This window comes from Ambystoma mexicanum, chromosome 10 (assembly GCF_040938575.1).
Source record: "Ambystoma mexicanum isolate Mex_15411 chromosome 10, UKY_AmexF1_1, whole genome shotgun sequence".
NCBI lineage: Eukaryota > Metazoa > Chordata > Amphibia > Caudata > Ambystomatidae > Ambystoma > Ambystoma mexicanum.
Genome location: NC_090932.1, coordinates 685,350,374 through 685,366,717, shown reverse-complemented (window position 1 = coordinate 685,366,717; position 16,344 = coordinate 685,350,374). Strand labels below are relative to the sequence as shown.

Here is a 16,344-nt window from a genome sequence, read left to right as displayed (position 1 = left end):
GGGCACCAGCACCTTAACCGTGTGTCTGTGACCCCCTATGTGCTTCTTTTGCAGGGTGTCCCGTACTTCATAGGGGTCCCAGACCCTGGTTTGCTGCTTTTGCGGGCCCCTCTGCCCCTGCATCACTAAATGTTCAGTTGAACAGACTTGCAGTACTCTCCTGCTAGGTACTGTTCCAAATAGGATATTCCTTAAAGTTCATTCCAGTTTTTAACAGTTCTTTCGCTTTCCCTTTCTGCCTCTCTGGATATTGTTAAGTGTCTCTTTAATTCATTTGGCCTCCTCCATTTCCCACCAGCTAGTGCGACCCTTTCCCTACTGTCGGGAAATGTTGTTGCCGTCTATGGTCTCTCCTGGGAGTAGAGCAGGGCATATGTTCTGCTTCTGCATTCAGCATCTTGCCTGCGTTCTCTCCACAACTGTAGGCTCTCTCTCGCATTTTTGGCTGTGTGCCTTCTCCTTGCTTTGGCGGTCAGATTTCCTCTTTCCCAGTCATTGGACAGGTCCATGGCTCCACGGAGCAACTGGAGGCACTCATCCATCCATGACAGCATCTTGTTCACTTTTCTCTGGTCTCTTGCCAAGGAAACCAGCGTTTGGTTCCTCACGTCTCATTGACGTGACAGCTTGACAAGGCACACCATCCTTCCTTGCTTTTTATCTCCAGGGCTGCTTCTAGTAGACTGTACCGTGTATGTTGGTTTCACAGTGGCCTTTAGCCTCTTTGCCTGATCTTCTTGGTGTCAGCGATTGAATGCACTCCAGCGAGGTAAGCCTCACCCTTCCTTGTCCCAGTATGATCTGTATGAATGAAGCCCTCTACATAGAAGAGATACGTACATGTAAAAGACACGTACATGTAAAAGATACATAGAAGTGAGGGGGACTGAGTTGGGTGAGAGGAAAGAGGGGACAGAAATGGAGGGAGTAAATACTGCGATCTCCCAAGGCTATCGCCACTGGTAGTGGCCTCACCTCCCTGGCCTCATACAAAGGGGCTCTCTCATGGGAACAGTGACAATACCCTGGGATTTGTCGCAAAAGAAATAGGACTACTAGGCCACCATGCACCTCCTGGCCCATAGCCTCTCTATGTATGCTTGGATGGCATTATGCTTTTGAAGTCATTATAGTCTAGCCTTTAACCACAATCTCAACTACTATGTTGTAATATCACAAGTGATATTCGGAAAGGCTTAGCACAAAGTATATGCATAGTGCTTCATGAATACTGAAGTGTCTTGTATAGCGGTATGCATAACTGAGGGTTAATCAAAGTTCATAACAAAATGTGGTCAATCAATGAGGGGAGCAAAATAATGTGTGATTGGGGTGGGAGGGTCTAACTACTCAGAACTCCAATGCAGAGCTTTCCAGAAACTAAAGATTAGGAAGCCCTGGCCTGATGGTTCAGTGATTGAGTTAGCTGATCAGTGAAGAAAGAAGGAAATGCCACTCACAGAAACCTTTTCCTGAATACCCCCCAATACCGGAAGAGTTTGAAGGAGTGCAGTTATAGGCACAGGGTGGGGTAGACAGCTGTGGTTATTCATGAGAAAGTGGTGATCAAACTTTCTTAAATCTAGACGACCAAACACAGCAAAGACCTTAGGCCCAGGGACATAAAAGCGCACTACTTCTACTGAAAAAGAAAAAGATCACAATACCAGGACAATTGTGCTTACCCGTATGCAAGTGTTGTCATTAAAAATATTTACCACTTGAGGGACAGACTAATGGTGACGAAAATCTTCACCATCTACTTTTAGAGGGACCCCGATAATGGTTAGATTGTGGGTTGCTCCGTAAAGGAATACGTTGTGTACTTACAACCAGTTTCTACTAAACCTTTGCGGCATACTTTTTCATCCACCGATACAGACAACACCTAAGACTGTCCGCATTAAATCATTTTATTCTTTAGTATAAGCAACAATTGTACATGTACTAGATTGTGTTCATGTTTCCCTACCCATTTCCATTCTAACTTCTCATATACACCTAAAATCACAGCCGATCGGATTGGTTTTAGGTACAAGTAGCAACCATGTTGTTATATTCCAGAATGTTCATACACTTGTACTTTGCGGTTATCATCAATCAGCCAAGTTTCATTTATACGCTGGCATTATGGGGACCTCTTCATGAGGTATGTAGCACAATGTAAAACCTAACAAACACACACAAATGCCAATCAACCTACTCTTATATTAAAGGCCAAGGACATAGCTATCCTGGCTTTCATTCTCAATGTTGTTTACATCCCAAACTCCCTACAATAATAAACCCATCAGTCTTTAATGCAGACCAGTCTGACAGAGGAGGTGTGACGCACAAACTGTGGTATTGCCCTAGTGAGGATTCCACTCTACGCACATGAGGTGCACAAATATTTTCCTGCACTGGACTAGTTCCGTGCCCACACCTTTTTGATCTTTCTGACAGTAGTCATTCGTGCACATACAACATGACGCTCCACTGCGCCTACTGCGCTTTCTTGCTGACGGGATGATGAGATGAAGGGCCTAGTGTAGGAGGTTTTCCATGAAGTACTGTATCCTTTAATCATACATACCCTGCCAAATAAGTACCTGCTTCAGGAGCATTCTGCCCACCGTTCCGGCTCTGTGCCACCACACACAGCTCCAGTGGTGGCGGTTCTACGCACACAGATGACGGCATTGGAAACCGCAAACAGTGGATTATCACCACAAGGCCCTACCATTCAGCAGAACTGCTGGCGCGTGTGACCTTAATAGAGGCCCGAGTAAGTCTAGTAATTACTGTAGGTGATTTCGAATGCTTCAAAATTTCAATGCTGAGTTTCTGTGAACGTATTCACTGTGCCAGATTCGAGGGCAGGCTGGCTTAATATATTTTGCTCACCTGCTTGCCAGTGTCGAAGATGCCGCTGTTGTTCGGATGCCAAATCAGTTCAAATGTGCAAAAGCATACCGTTAAGACCTGGAAGCTTGAAGTAATCATCGGGTCTGTGCCAGCCGCCACATGGTGCTAAGTAAAGGCCTACACAATACCTTCAGTCACCTGTCAACAACCACATATCATCAAATGTTTAGACCAGAAGAACGCTTTTTGAAAGAGGGCAACCATGTGTATCTTTATGTCATCAGGGGCTACCTGTTACCTTCCCAGCCTTATATATACATGCTTAGTCTTTCTTTTATTTTTTATTTATTTATTGTGCATTTGGTTATTAAAAATATAACCTTAAGCACAGTTACAAAACATCAAAATCAGGTTACACATTACGTAATGACTATGTCCTTATTACATCATCCTTTAAAGTTGATAATTGTTGCAATATACATTTAATCAACAAATTCAATGAATGTTCATAAAATGATAACGTAGTATCATGTACATGTTAAAAGCCAATCAGTATATGGACACACAATGTTCATTACATCAATATTGCTTAGCAAGTAACGACAGTTCAGCATCTCAAGCAAAATGAATGGTTAAACATGAGCCTCGCTGCATCCAAAAGTCCAAGAACAATATCACAGATTCTAGAAATAAATGGGGCACATTGGGACTACATATTGGAAGTCCCTTCTAGCATTCTCAATACCTCCTTCCAAATATAGTATGCTGCACTAGTAAAGTAGCCCCAGTCAGCGTATTGCAGAACTGATCCTCCTGCACATCCAGTATGTGCAAGACAACAGCTTGGTGCCCTTTTGGATATTGCTCGTTTAAATTGGAGCACTGTGTTAGCACATGCTGTGATGTCTCAATCACAGTATGACAGATTCTACAGATCCGATCGTCGTAGGGTACCTTTAACCAGCACCCAACGTATTCATACATAGGAAGTATGTCTGTCACGCCGCCGTAGGTAGTCAATACACCTCCTTAGGTCTTTGATACAGATTTTAATCAAATAAGCAAAGGGGTTGTTGGTACAAAAACCTTGTCTAGTCTATTCCATGTATCTCTTTTCCCATTGAGGTTAGAGATGGTGCGTGCCCTGTCCCAAACTTCCGTCTTTTGCTCCAGTTTGATAAATAAATCAGGAGCAATCCTATCATTAGCTACGCTATGACTGAGTTGATATCCGGGGCTAAATGGACATTGCTGAAATGTGCATGAGCAGTCGCTTTCAGTGCAGGTAAGAACAAGTTCAGGCAGGGATCTTGATACCTCGAGGAAAAGAGTCCCGCAAGAGTCTTGCTGTTAATCGGGACTGTAGGTTTATTCTATGTATTGGCATCACTGCAATAGTGTTTGTATTGCTCACAAGTGTAGTTTTATTTTCCTACAGAAATGTTAATGAGAATCAATATTTTGTTTATTCTAGTTGGAAAGAGTACAGCATGTACGGAACATACTTGGGCTGTTCCTCCATTCCAATGAACAAATATCAAAATACACAATAAAAACAAATACAACTCGGAATAAGTTGTTTGAATACTTTCAAATTTAAAGGTGAAAGCAATGGTTGGTTCTAGTGTGAAATGTTGCCACACACCCCGAATCCAATCGGCAGCGTCACTTGACGTACAATTACAGGTGGCAGCGAGGGGAAGGCTCAAACAGTGCTTGCAAATTGTTCAGCCGAACCCTACGCCAACAGACTGGCTCCTCGTCTTAATTCATGCTGGATTGGTCTAAAGCAAGAGCTGACAGAAAAGGGCGGGCTTCACTACTTTAGCACCTTTATCTCGAGGATGCTAGCCCTGCACAAGTGGCCCACTGCGGTTAACATACATTGGCACAGAGGACAGGGGAGGAATTGGGCTGGAACAAGACAGAGCTGCACTCCGTGAAAAACTGCCTTGCTGGAGCACCGTTCTGTGTAGATACAAGGCCCAAATCTTGCCCACATTCCCAAGTTGAGGAAGACGTCTGCCCTTGACTGCCATGAGCATCCTCAATTTGGGTGGCGGGTGGGGGACGGGGGGGGGGATTTATGGAGCTCGTTGCACATCGCCGTTCAGCTGCATGCATACAGACAGTGTTTCTATGCGTCCGGCCTAGCCGCGATATGCAGCGACTTCACAGGCTGCATCTGAAAGTCGTCTTTTGAACAGCAGCCCAAATTCAAATAACAAAACCGTCCAAAGATGTATATAGGTCTCGTGCTTTACTGTCTATTCTCGCAGAGGAAATGAGCGTCATACCAAGTGTGCATTGCATGCTCAGAAGGAATGAATGTTTGAATTACTAGCACAGACATGTTTGATAAATTGGTGGTCATTCTTATGTTCCGTAAATGCACTTTGTTTTCATGCAGAGCAGCCAGCATCCTATATTCAGGGCATGCACATCATTCAACACTTAGCTCTGCCCCCTCAGGCATGCCCATACCACTAACAATCCGGAGCCCCAGTCCCACCCACCCCACTGACAATCCACCCTTTCTCCCCCCAGAACATTTTAAATGTTGTCAATTTCCTTTGACATCTTCTCCTGGGCAGGTCCTTCAGAATCTCATCTGTATGTAGAGTCCCCACCCACTTCCACCACTCAACCAGCAGTGAAGCAGTGCTTGCTGAAATGAGCTCTGTCCCTCATATTAACCATTCTACTGCCAATGGCCAAACCTTCCTCTATGCCCAGGCCCAAACTTCAAGAACCAGGTCTCTCCTCCAACACTCTCTTTAATGGGACTCTCCCCTACAGACAACTGCAAAGTAAAGCGCTGTGTATGGCGATCCCTTACCATCTGTAATTATTCTACAGTTACAAAAAAAAATTTAAAAAGGCAGAGCACACGATTTTCAAACATTTTTCTGGCTACTAAGGACACTCAGTGCTGGACTGGCCCACCGGGACACCGGGACTTCCCCCGGTGGGCCTCGGGGCATAGGGCCTCTTTTCTTGCTTCGGTCTTTGGCAGAAGCATACATAAATCATTAGGTGGACGCTGTCCCCAGTATTTTAGAGGCCATAGTTATGGATGTGGTGTATAATAATAACAAGTAAGAAACATCAATCATATTATAAATCATGGATCCGTCCCTGGGACTCGAATTGCAGTCCCCAGGTTAACAGGCCGGGTCTTCATCACTGCTCCATCACTGCACCTGATGAAATGAGTGAAAACAACAGTCTTAAAGCAGACAGGCCAGGCCTGAATCTGCATAGTAACAATAGAAAAGCTTAATTTCATTGGCTGTTTTATCAGCCAATGAAATTTGTTAACACTAATGAGTGCTGTGGGTGGGTGCAGTGGGACGCATTAGGACCGTAGTGGAGCCACCCGCTTTCATTTTGTGCGGCCAGGTGTACAGATGATCGTCCGGCCACTGTCTGGCAGTGGCAATGAGCCAGGGTGTGTGGCAGAGGCATATACTGCAGTAAGGTAGGTTTGTACACTTTTTTTAAACCGTAAAGTATGTATGCAATAAAAAGTATTAACTTTTGTTTTAATAAAGTTTTGCCACTAAATATATGAACATAACATTGTTACAGGCAGCTCTTGAAACCGCAATGGATGCGGCATGCAGCGCTTATTAAACTGGATGTTAATTATCTTTCTTAACGTCACGCAGGCGGCCCGCGCCCCCTGTGGTAGAGCCAATGAGAGGCCAAACCACAATTGCACCGGTGTGTCTGTACCCCTTAACTGACATTTGCATAGGCGGCTCCCCTGTTGCCTTTGGCGCTGTCATAACTCAATCAGCCGTATAAAGCTGCTCGCAGCACCTCGCGCGCACGTATTGAACATGTCAAGGCCCAGGGCCGCTGGGGGAATTATGCTTATCCCGCCTGACGGCTCCCAACACTGCCCGATATCTATGGCAGATTTTATGTGTAAGATATGTATCCCCTAAATGTAATTAGAGGCCTGTTTGCGTGTGATGCATCAGAGTGGCCCAGAGCTGCTTCTGATTAAGGCATTGATTCTCAGCCAGTGCCAACTTCGGTATAGGCTGTGACAGGCTGCACAATCACTCAAGTGACACAGCTCAACCCGCCTGTCCACACGGATCATAGGAAATAGTCACTTTTGTTAATCTGCCCAACTAGGCTGACTGTGGTCCGAGTTTGCTAAATTAACCGAAGGGCTGTGGAATAAAGTGAAACAGATCGTCAAGCAACAAGCAGTGAGTGGCTTGGCATTACACTGGCTATACAGTCTCCGGCACTGAAGGCAGGCAGCACGTTTACTGGCACAAAAAGATATCTAAATAGAAGTGGGTGTTGCCGTGTCAGGCAGGATGGCAGCCCCCTGTGACCATACGGGGTCTGCAGGATTCTGCTGGCGGAAGTACCCCTCAATTTAAGGTGATCACCAAACCGAGGACTGACCCAGAGGACCACGCACAGTGGGGTGCCGGAAACCGCCAAGTAGGTGAGTCTAAGCGAGTGGGGATTCCCCGGTCTGTTGCCGGTGTGGGCGGTATAATGGAGGGCAATTGGGACTCCTTGCCATAAGAGGGAACGGGGTTGACCCCGGGGAAGAGATGCGTGTGCGTGGGGGCTGGGGAGGGACACAATTGGGAGCCCTAATCCCAGCATCTATTATTGCCCTGCATGGTGTGATCCTGGGTGATATGCTGATCCCTCTGACCCTCTTTTATCCTCAGGCAAACCCGACAGTGCCTAAAAGCAGCTCCAACTAACTGGGCGCATATAGGGAAGTCCGGAAGCAGAGTAAGATCACCCCCATCCTGCGTGCCAAGCGCAACATCTCTCCATGAAATGCTGCACGTCTCTCTCACTCCCAGGAAAGAGCGCCCTGCCGCTCTCACTCCCTGGAATTAACATGACGCCCATCGCTTCCTGGAATGGGCCCCCATATGTCCCTCACTCCACTCTGTGAGTCGTTCTGTCATCCACTGTTTACATTTTGAAATTGAAAAAAGTGAGAGGGCGCTTTGAGGATGTTGTGAGGGCTCCTAGGACCTGTAATGGGACCACGAGCAAAGGGAAGGGATGCCAGGCTGCCAGCCACCTGCCTGGTTAATCTTGTGTCTCTGGGCAGTATCCGCCAGCTTCACTGGGGCGCGGGGCCCCACCCGGCCACAGCTCACCCATCCGGCGCTCATCTGCGCTTGGGAGCCTGGTGGAGGGCTGGCCTTGACCCCCGCAGACACCAAAGGGGTCATGTTTCTGAAATGTGTTCATTGCATGGAGGGGAAGCCCGAAGTGTGCACTTACACACTTGCGTGCAGTGTTCGTTGTTTGCACTGTGAAGTGGCAGGTCCAGGGTCATACTGCAAGGAAGTGCAAACGTATGCGTGTGAAATGCAGTTACAAATGTTCCTAAGCAGGGGCGAAACACAACCTACATTTCGGCTGGGGGAGGGGCGACTCCTTCAAATGTTGGGAGAGGGGCTAACTTCAGAGATGAGGGAGGGGCAAACGTATTTGTGTGGGGGGCATCTAACTTCTGTGTGCATTCTAATGGGACTATTTGTTTGCAGCTTCAATGTTACAATCAGTTAACTCTCTCTTTTAAGTCTGGAACCACACACTTAAGGACTGCTTTGAGAATGAGCGGTCTCCTCTCCCCTGGCATGCAAGTACTAACCCCACATCACGATTTCAGTTGCCCAACACTGTATGCATATGAATGCAGGTGTAACATTTCGGGGGCTAGCAGGCAGGGTTACCCCGTTTTGTGAGCCCACGCCTAAGAGATGTTGGTTGTTTTGCCACTTGGAGTGGGAAAAGTGGTGATGAAACAGGTGTACCACTTTACACCTGTTTTGCCACCACGTTTTGCGCTCCATGGGATTCGAAATTCACCCCCGTAGGTTGTGTATGACGTATAACCTAACGTAGTGGGACAGAACCACAGAGAGGTCCGCTGACATAGAGCAGGAAGAGCTGGGGTGGGGGCAGTCGGATCAAACCTGGAGACTAAACAAGAGAATTTTAAGCAAATAAAAAAATGGTACTGCAAGGTATGGTGAGTGTTTTCCACTCTGCTTTGGAAAAAGTGTAAAGGTCTACCATTGGAATTGACTTCGACAGAATTACTTCTTGCGGAAGTAAATGTAAACACATTGGGCCTGATTCGTGGAATTTTTTGCACTGCTGAAAATGGACTACACTGCTGAAAAGTGAGTTTGTACTGGCGACACAATCCTTGATTCATCGAACTGTGCAAAAGTGTATTTTTGCAGTGCAAAGTCCATGCAACGTCAGTGCATAGTCATTTTTGCAATACAAATTGACTTTGCGCAGACTTTGCACTGCAAGAATACACTTGGCACAGTTCCATGAATCATTGTTTGTGTCAGCAGTGCAAAGTCACTTTTCAGCAGTGCAAAGTCACTTTGAACCGTGCAAAAAATTCCACGAATCGGGCCCATTGTGTATAGACACATTATCAAAACCCAATAAATAAATATACCTGTTTATGTCGGGATATGAGGGGCTAGAGGTGGTCGTGGGGGAGGTAAAGGGATATGGGAGAAGTAATTCTGCCGCATTGAATTGAGTAATTTCGATAAAACAGTGTAGGACCACTATACTTGCCTTCTACAAATCCCAATTGCAGGCCGCATTTACAATCAATTTCTAGGGAATGACGCCTGCTTCCACCGGGTGGTAAATCTAGGTGGGTTCCACAGCAGGCATTACCGCCAGCTTGAAAATCACATGCTGGCGGCAAACCGGGCAGCTTTGCAAGATCTACAAACAAGAAATTATCAAAATAATGCTATAAAGACTGCCCCTAAACTGGAAGAAACCCTTTAAGAAAGGCCTAAAACACTTGAGTAGCATGCACAACACTGTTGACCACAAATATCATTCTTCTGAAACTGCATTTCCAGAAATCAGAAATCCCCAGAGCTCTGAGAAATCTGCTTCTTACTTTCTTTTGCCTTCTTTAAGTTTGAAGCCCTCAATGGTGCATGTGAGTTTAGGGCATCACGGGGGTCTGGTGTACTCAGTCCTTCTTTCTAGGGTAGGGTGTGGGGTGTAACACTTCATATTTTGGGAACATGGTTAACTTCAGAGAATGTGTGGGGCGGGGGAGCGTGCGTGGGGGCATTTAACTTCTTTACACAATCTAATGAGGCTGTTCTGGTGCAGCTTCAAAGTTGTGGTCTGAAACCAGACTCTTAAGGACTGCTTTAAGAATGAGCTATCGCCTCCCCGCCCACCCTTTCAATCATTCCCCTGTCAATGTTCCATTGGCAGCAGCCAGTGAATTGGCTTAAAGGGTAGTGAGATGTAGTTGAATTCTGGGAAGGCGCGGGATTGACAGGCAGTCTGATTTTGTAATCACTGTTTTTCTTACTTTCCTTCATTCAGTGGTAAATGTATCTTTGGAAGTATGCATTGAAAATTCACTGATGTTGCCCCCAATTTGGAATGATTATTCCAGGAATGCAATTATCGTGCCTTTATAACAGTACATGCACATGCAGTGCATGAATGTGCTTTAGGGCGGGAGTTATGGGTTGCAGGGCAGATGCATGGGATGAAGGAGCGTGGCAGGCAGGGTAAGAAGGAAAGCCGGGAGGGAAGCAAAGAGGTGCGAGTATTGGAGGGCAACTGAAGTGAACCTGGGCAAGATTGAAGTTATTCAGACTGATATTGCACTCGTGGTTTGTCCCTCTATCATTGAAGATAATCTTTGTTTGATCATGAACTTATTTAAAACATATCGTTTTACCCCATATATGTTTAAAACCTGCTTTAAATGCACTCATTTTGACTAACTTTATTCAACATTTTCTTATGGGGCCACTTTGAAAAAAATGTCCAGGGCCACTTTTGGTTCCGAGTCCAGCCCTGAGGACACTACTGGCTGCCTACTTCTCACTCCTCTCATGCAGCTTCCTGGCGGTTCTTACTGGACTCACACTATACTTTGAACTCACACACCAGACACTAGCCCCAGATTTAGACTTGCAGTACACCACAATCCAACACATGGTTTATACCCATAGCCTATAAAGAAGGGCTCCTGGAGGATTCAACCCTATTCTGCCCAGGAGGTCTTACGTTACTAGAACACACACGAAAGGGTTGAGAGCAAAATCATTAAAGAGCCTCCTCCCTTCTAGTTCATTCAAAACTTTTAGCACAATGATGTGTACAAAAAAAACACACAGGGTTCTAAAAAACCTAGGTTTATGTAGTTTTTTTGGTGTCTGCTTTTACATTATTTAAGCAATATTTCTGAACATCATAGAATACAACAGGAAGCAATCGTAGTTTGCACAATCAGAACAAAACAGAGGCAAGATATTGTTCTTGCATAGTGATACTAACAAAAGACATAATACAGCTACTACTGTCGCTACTCAAAGTAGACGACAGGGGTCAGAATCCAGTGAACAAATAAACAGCAAATATATAATAAATATCTTGAGAATAAACAGTTGACAATGGTGACACTGTACATTGGAGGGAAATACGCCTACACCCGGTGTTTTAGCCCTATCAGGGGGCAAAGTGAGCCATTTCTTCCTAGGGCCTTCATCAGGACAGGGAAGGACTGTGTGGTCAAGATGTTCAGGAGGTGTTGTGGGGACGATAGTCAGGCCCCAGGTGAAGGTAGTAAAAGTAGCCTAATTCGGGATACCCGTGGTTTTGAGTGAATTTATTTATGCTGCTTTAGACTTCACGATTGTGTTGTTACAGCAGGCTGTCAAAATACAGGGAAAGCCCTGATTGTTGCTGTTTCAACTTCACAATGGTGCTATTTCATCAGCGCCACAAAAAAGGGGGGACGTCTCACTACCGCATCAGGGCGGGCAGAGACTGAAACTATCTTCGTGCTTGGCCAGGGTTATTCGTAGATCTGTGGATAGAGGTGACTCTGCAGCGTGCAACTATATCTTAGTTTGGCACCTAGCAACGGCGTCTCCACCGCTGCTTGCTCACGATCGAACTGCAGACACGCTGCAGTAGGCACGGCTGTCTCGATGAGACCGGCAGGCTCGCAGAAGATAGACACTGCATCAGCACAACCACGCTGCAGAGTCACCTCTATCCGCAGATCTAGGAATAACCTAGATCTGCGGATAGAGGTGTTGAACCTGTTCTCACACACAGTAGACTGTAGTCTGGAAAGCAGAGTACGTATAGCTAAGCACCACCTAATGTCACGTAGCATGTTACGGCCACACGCATGGTGGTTTAGCAATTTATAAAAACAAAAAACACATAACTCATGGCTTGGGAAAAAAAAACAAAGAGCAAGCTGATAAAAGTCGGCAATGTTAAACTATTACAATCGGAATTCATGTGCAAGAAGAAAAGTTATACCAGATTAGCTGAAGGATAAAATACGTCAATTCATTGATTGCCGTTACGTTAATAAACGTGCCACAGCAACAAAATGGTCAGGCTGCTGGTATTTCCATGTGGAATGCGGCCTTCAATTCAATAAAATATATCCATATTCCAGCAGCAGTACGCAATGTATCCTTGCGTAAAAAAAAGTTATTGGCTAGTAAAAGAGGATAGGAGAGAGTTGTCAAAGCAGGAGTGCAGCAGCGCTCACAACCAGCAATAGAGTGCAGGTGTGGCACCTGCTGCTTCTAAGGAAGCTGCAACTAGGCAATGGCGACTCATATTTTGGACACTTGCGTACAACTAAAATGCTGGGTATTTTTCATGTTGGGCACGGAGCAGGGTGCCAGCTTGACCCTCTTTAGTGAGGGTTGGGTTCCAACTAAAATAACGATGATCTGCTTGCGCTACACTTTGGGGTCCCTTCGCTTCAGGCGCCTCCCAAGGATCCTGGGCTGTACCAGCTACGGGTGTACCGAAATTCAGCTTCGAGTAAGTATTCGGCTGAATTCCGGTAGAAAATTAGATATTCGGCTGAATACTTAATTATCATTCGAAGCTGAATAGTTTCCCCTACAAAATACATAAGTACTGCTTTGACTGTGCTTGGAATCAGTCAGGCATGTCCCGTATATCCTTTAAAAGGATCATTAAACAAAGGCTGCTGTCACATTTTGGATTGAGTACAGGCAGAACAGAGGTTTTAAAGTTCAAACAAAGTCCCTGGCCTTCATGTACTGGACAGACAGAATTTCATCTGGTGGATTACTGGAGAGCGGTTAGCTGAAGCAAAACTCAATATTTTGAATGTATCTGTGGTCTCTCCTCATTTTGCAGTTAAAAACCATTGAACTGGAAAAATAGTTTATGAAGTCGCTATTGGAAATGGTACTTTATCTAGGCGCTTATTGATTTGCTGATAACGTGTGAGAAATCTGAAAGTTACAGATTCCAATCCCACCAATTCCCAATCCAAATAATATAAATAAGTGGCTTAATATAGCTGTTGCAGATTGCAGCAAGTTCCAAATCCTGAGTAAATTAGTTCAAGAGGTAGTGTGCCTGCAGCAAAGTACTGTATTCAGCCTGCAGGCCAACATTATAAATCAGTAAATGGCTCAGTGGGAAGCGTGGCTATGGCAGAGATGTGCTTGTAATATCGAAACATAGGTTACAATTCCTGCCCTCCAGTTGTTGCCAATATGAGTCCCTTTGAATTGAGTAAATGTGAGAGATGTTACTAAAGAATGTGGCTACATTTTGTTGACCAAAATGCCCCAGTCTGTGGCAGCAGAAATATTTTGTCCCAACATTATAGAATTACAAAAAAAGGGCATATTTGTGTAATAAAGACAAGGAGATACAACTTTACAATTTAGAAACATTGGATCAAATGGATGTACAAGTGAAACAAATAAGTAAATGAAACATACACATGTTAATTAAAGATGTGAAAATCAGCACTTTTCCTTCCCTATTTGGTCAGCTGGGAACTGTGGAGGACTCGGCCAGCATTCCCTATACATTTTTGTCTGGTGTCTTACCATGTCCTAAAACACCACAAGCATACCCCATCCAAAAAAGAAAGAATAAAACAATCTTTTAATTAAAGGACTTTTATCAAATGCCTCATCCCCACTCAGTACCACAGGTAGAAAGCATGGTTTAGCATCCCAAAGGTTTGCATTCAGAAGCACTCCAGCAGACAGCAGGGTGCTAATTGATGTAATCACTTCTTTCGTGTTTCAGTGCCTTGCTGGAACCATAAGGCTAAAGATGGGCAGGCCCAAAAGGCACCTTTGAAAGCACAAGTAGACATAGCTCAGTCTTCCCTCACATTGATTGCATACATGCATACTGTACTTTTGGGCTAGTTATAGTTACTTTGGTCCTCCCGTCCAACAAGTGACACCTATGAATACACGAAAAAACAAACCATGCTGTTATTGAACAGTTTATTTTCTGAAAATGTATTCCTTTTATGGTGCACACAAACATCTTCTGTAGACAGCAAAGAAAAGAAATGCAAAAAAGAATGGATATACATGTTTTAAAGTGTTTTTAACTTACAGTGTTTTGCTTGTCTAAAAAACTTTATTGATTAAAAAGGCAACTATTCGGCTCCGGCTGAATACGTGTCCAACTTTTTGGAATTCATCTAAATACTTAAATGTACGATTCGGTCCATCCCTTGTACCAACTCTCTCTTATTTCAACCAACATAGCAACAAAACAGGTCTCGCCAGAAAGCCCCCTTAAGGAGAGTGGCAGGGTGGGGAGGTACACTTGACCTTTGGAAACTTTGACCAATACATCCACGTTAACAAATGTGCCCTGGCTGAATAACAAGGATTTGTGATAATGTGCTTTCAATTCATGCGGTGCAGAGTGGAGGCGATATTCAGTCCAGTTTGCAGATTGGTGTGGGGCGGAGGGAGAGAGAAAGAGAGAGCACTGGTCTTCGGATTGCCATAACTTTGAGAGAGATACTTGGAATTTGAGTGAGGTCCTCCACATGGACAGGAAGACGGAGTGTGTACACAAGATTACACTTTAGTCTAGTGCTACTCGAACCTTTTTATACTGAGCCTCCTCCCCTGAGTAAAACTATTTTTCTGGGGACTTCCACAAGCTATAACTGCTTATATATTCTATTAAAATCCCGAGCCGCAATCCCTTTTTAAAGAAACTTGCACCTCACCTGGACATCCTTTGGGCTCCCCCCTCAGGCGCCCAGCACCACAGGTTGAAGACCACTGCTAGAGTGAACAGAGTGGTGTGCACAAATGACTTGTGGGCCTTTCCCAAGGCGCCATAAAGCTCTTGAAGCAAGGGCCCAGTTTATGTGCTTCTCTGCACTGACCCCAAAATTACCGTTTATTGTGTTGTGAATAATATTTTTTGTCTGTGCCAGTTTTATAAACAAACGTATTTCTGGCAGCAGGGGCATAATGCTCTTTGGCACTGTATTTAAACTTGAAATACTGGGCTATTGAATGCGCTCTCCTTCAGAATAATCAAACAATCGCTTTTCAACCAAAATGAACGAAAAACTATTTGCTCAAAAAAACGTGTTTAGGCCTATTGCTTAGACTGGTTCTCGGCAGAGCACTCATGGAAAGGGTTGGCTTGCTGGCAGAGCTCACATGCCCCTTGGGTACAGGAGCAGCTTTTCCATGCCTCTGGCACACACAGCGCCAGTGCTTGGTAGTTGTATCACGTACTTCTGAATTCTTCATAGCATCGTTGAAAACAAAAATTAAACCCACAAGACATGCATGGTCTACTGTATGTGACTGTATTGCTGTGTCCTTCGATTTCATTTTAGGAATGTGAATTGTACACACTGTGCAATAGCAACCTCTCTCACTTGAAACTTGTTTGTGCTGAAGTACAATTCCTAAGAGAGACAAGCTACAAAGACAGGTGGGAAGGGCGGAAGGACGAAGGCCCCTGGCAACAATTAGAGGCAGACCTTTTTGCAAAACAGTTGATGGAGGAGCCCCCAACACTTCCTCCTAGCAGAACTCAAATATGAGACAATGGCCCTCGTGAGTCGGTCCGGAAATAAAGTGCAGTAAACAAAGTTTCCTGGCACTTTTTCCAGCCGGCTCACTCCGAGTCTGCCGGTAGGGGCTGTGAACTACTAGCAGATAATTCACTGAAGCACTAACACCATTAGTAATGCTGCCAGTGCTTCAGTGTTCCCATTCCCGTGGACTCGACGGGAATGGGAACTTACCGTTCTGCTGATGCCTGTAATATCCCAGTATTACCGGGATATCAAGCGACAGAAATGGTAAGCCGAGGTTGCCAGTACAGCCTACCGGCAACCTCATGAGGTTGAATGAGCAGCCTCCATGCAGGGGTCATACCACTATTTAAGGCCCACTGGAGATTCAGTAGCCAATAAATGGATTCTTGCAGGCTAGGTTTCATTATGCTGAGACACCAGGTGAGCCGCCTTCGTTAGTAGACAGGAGCACACCTGGTAACCTTCGGCTTTGCTTTAGCCTGAGATTTGCCATACAGTGGATAATTGCATTTAAATTGATGGGCGCAGTCTGGGATGATCAAGTAGACAGCATTGGACCCAACACCCTCATCAATAAT

General features: G+C 45.0%; 1 protein-coding gene across 3 annotated transcripts in view; it reads right to left on the bottom strand.

Moving 5' to 3' along the window:
• Positions 1-16,344, bottom strand: part of TFDP2 (transcription factor Dp-2) — a 751,258-nt gene that overhangs the window by 402,000 nt on the left and 332,914 nt on the right. The gene's annotated exons all lie outside the window — the stretch shown is intronic.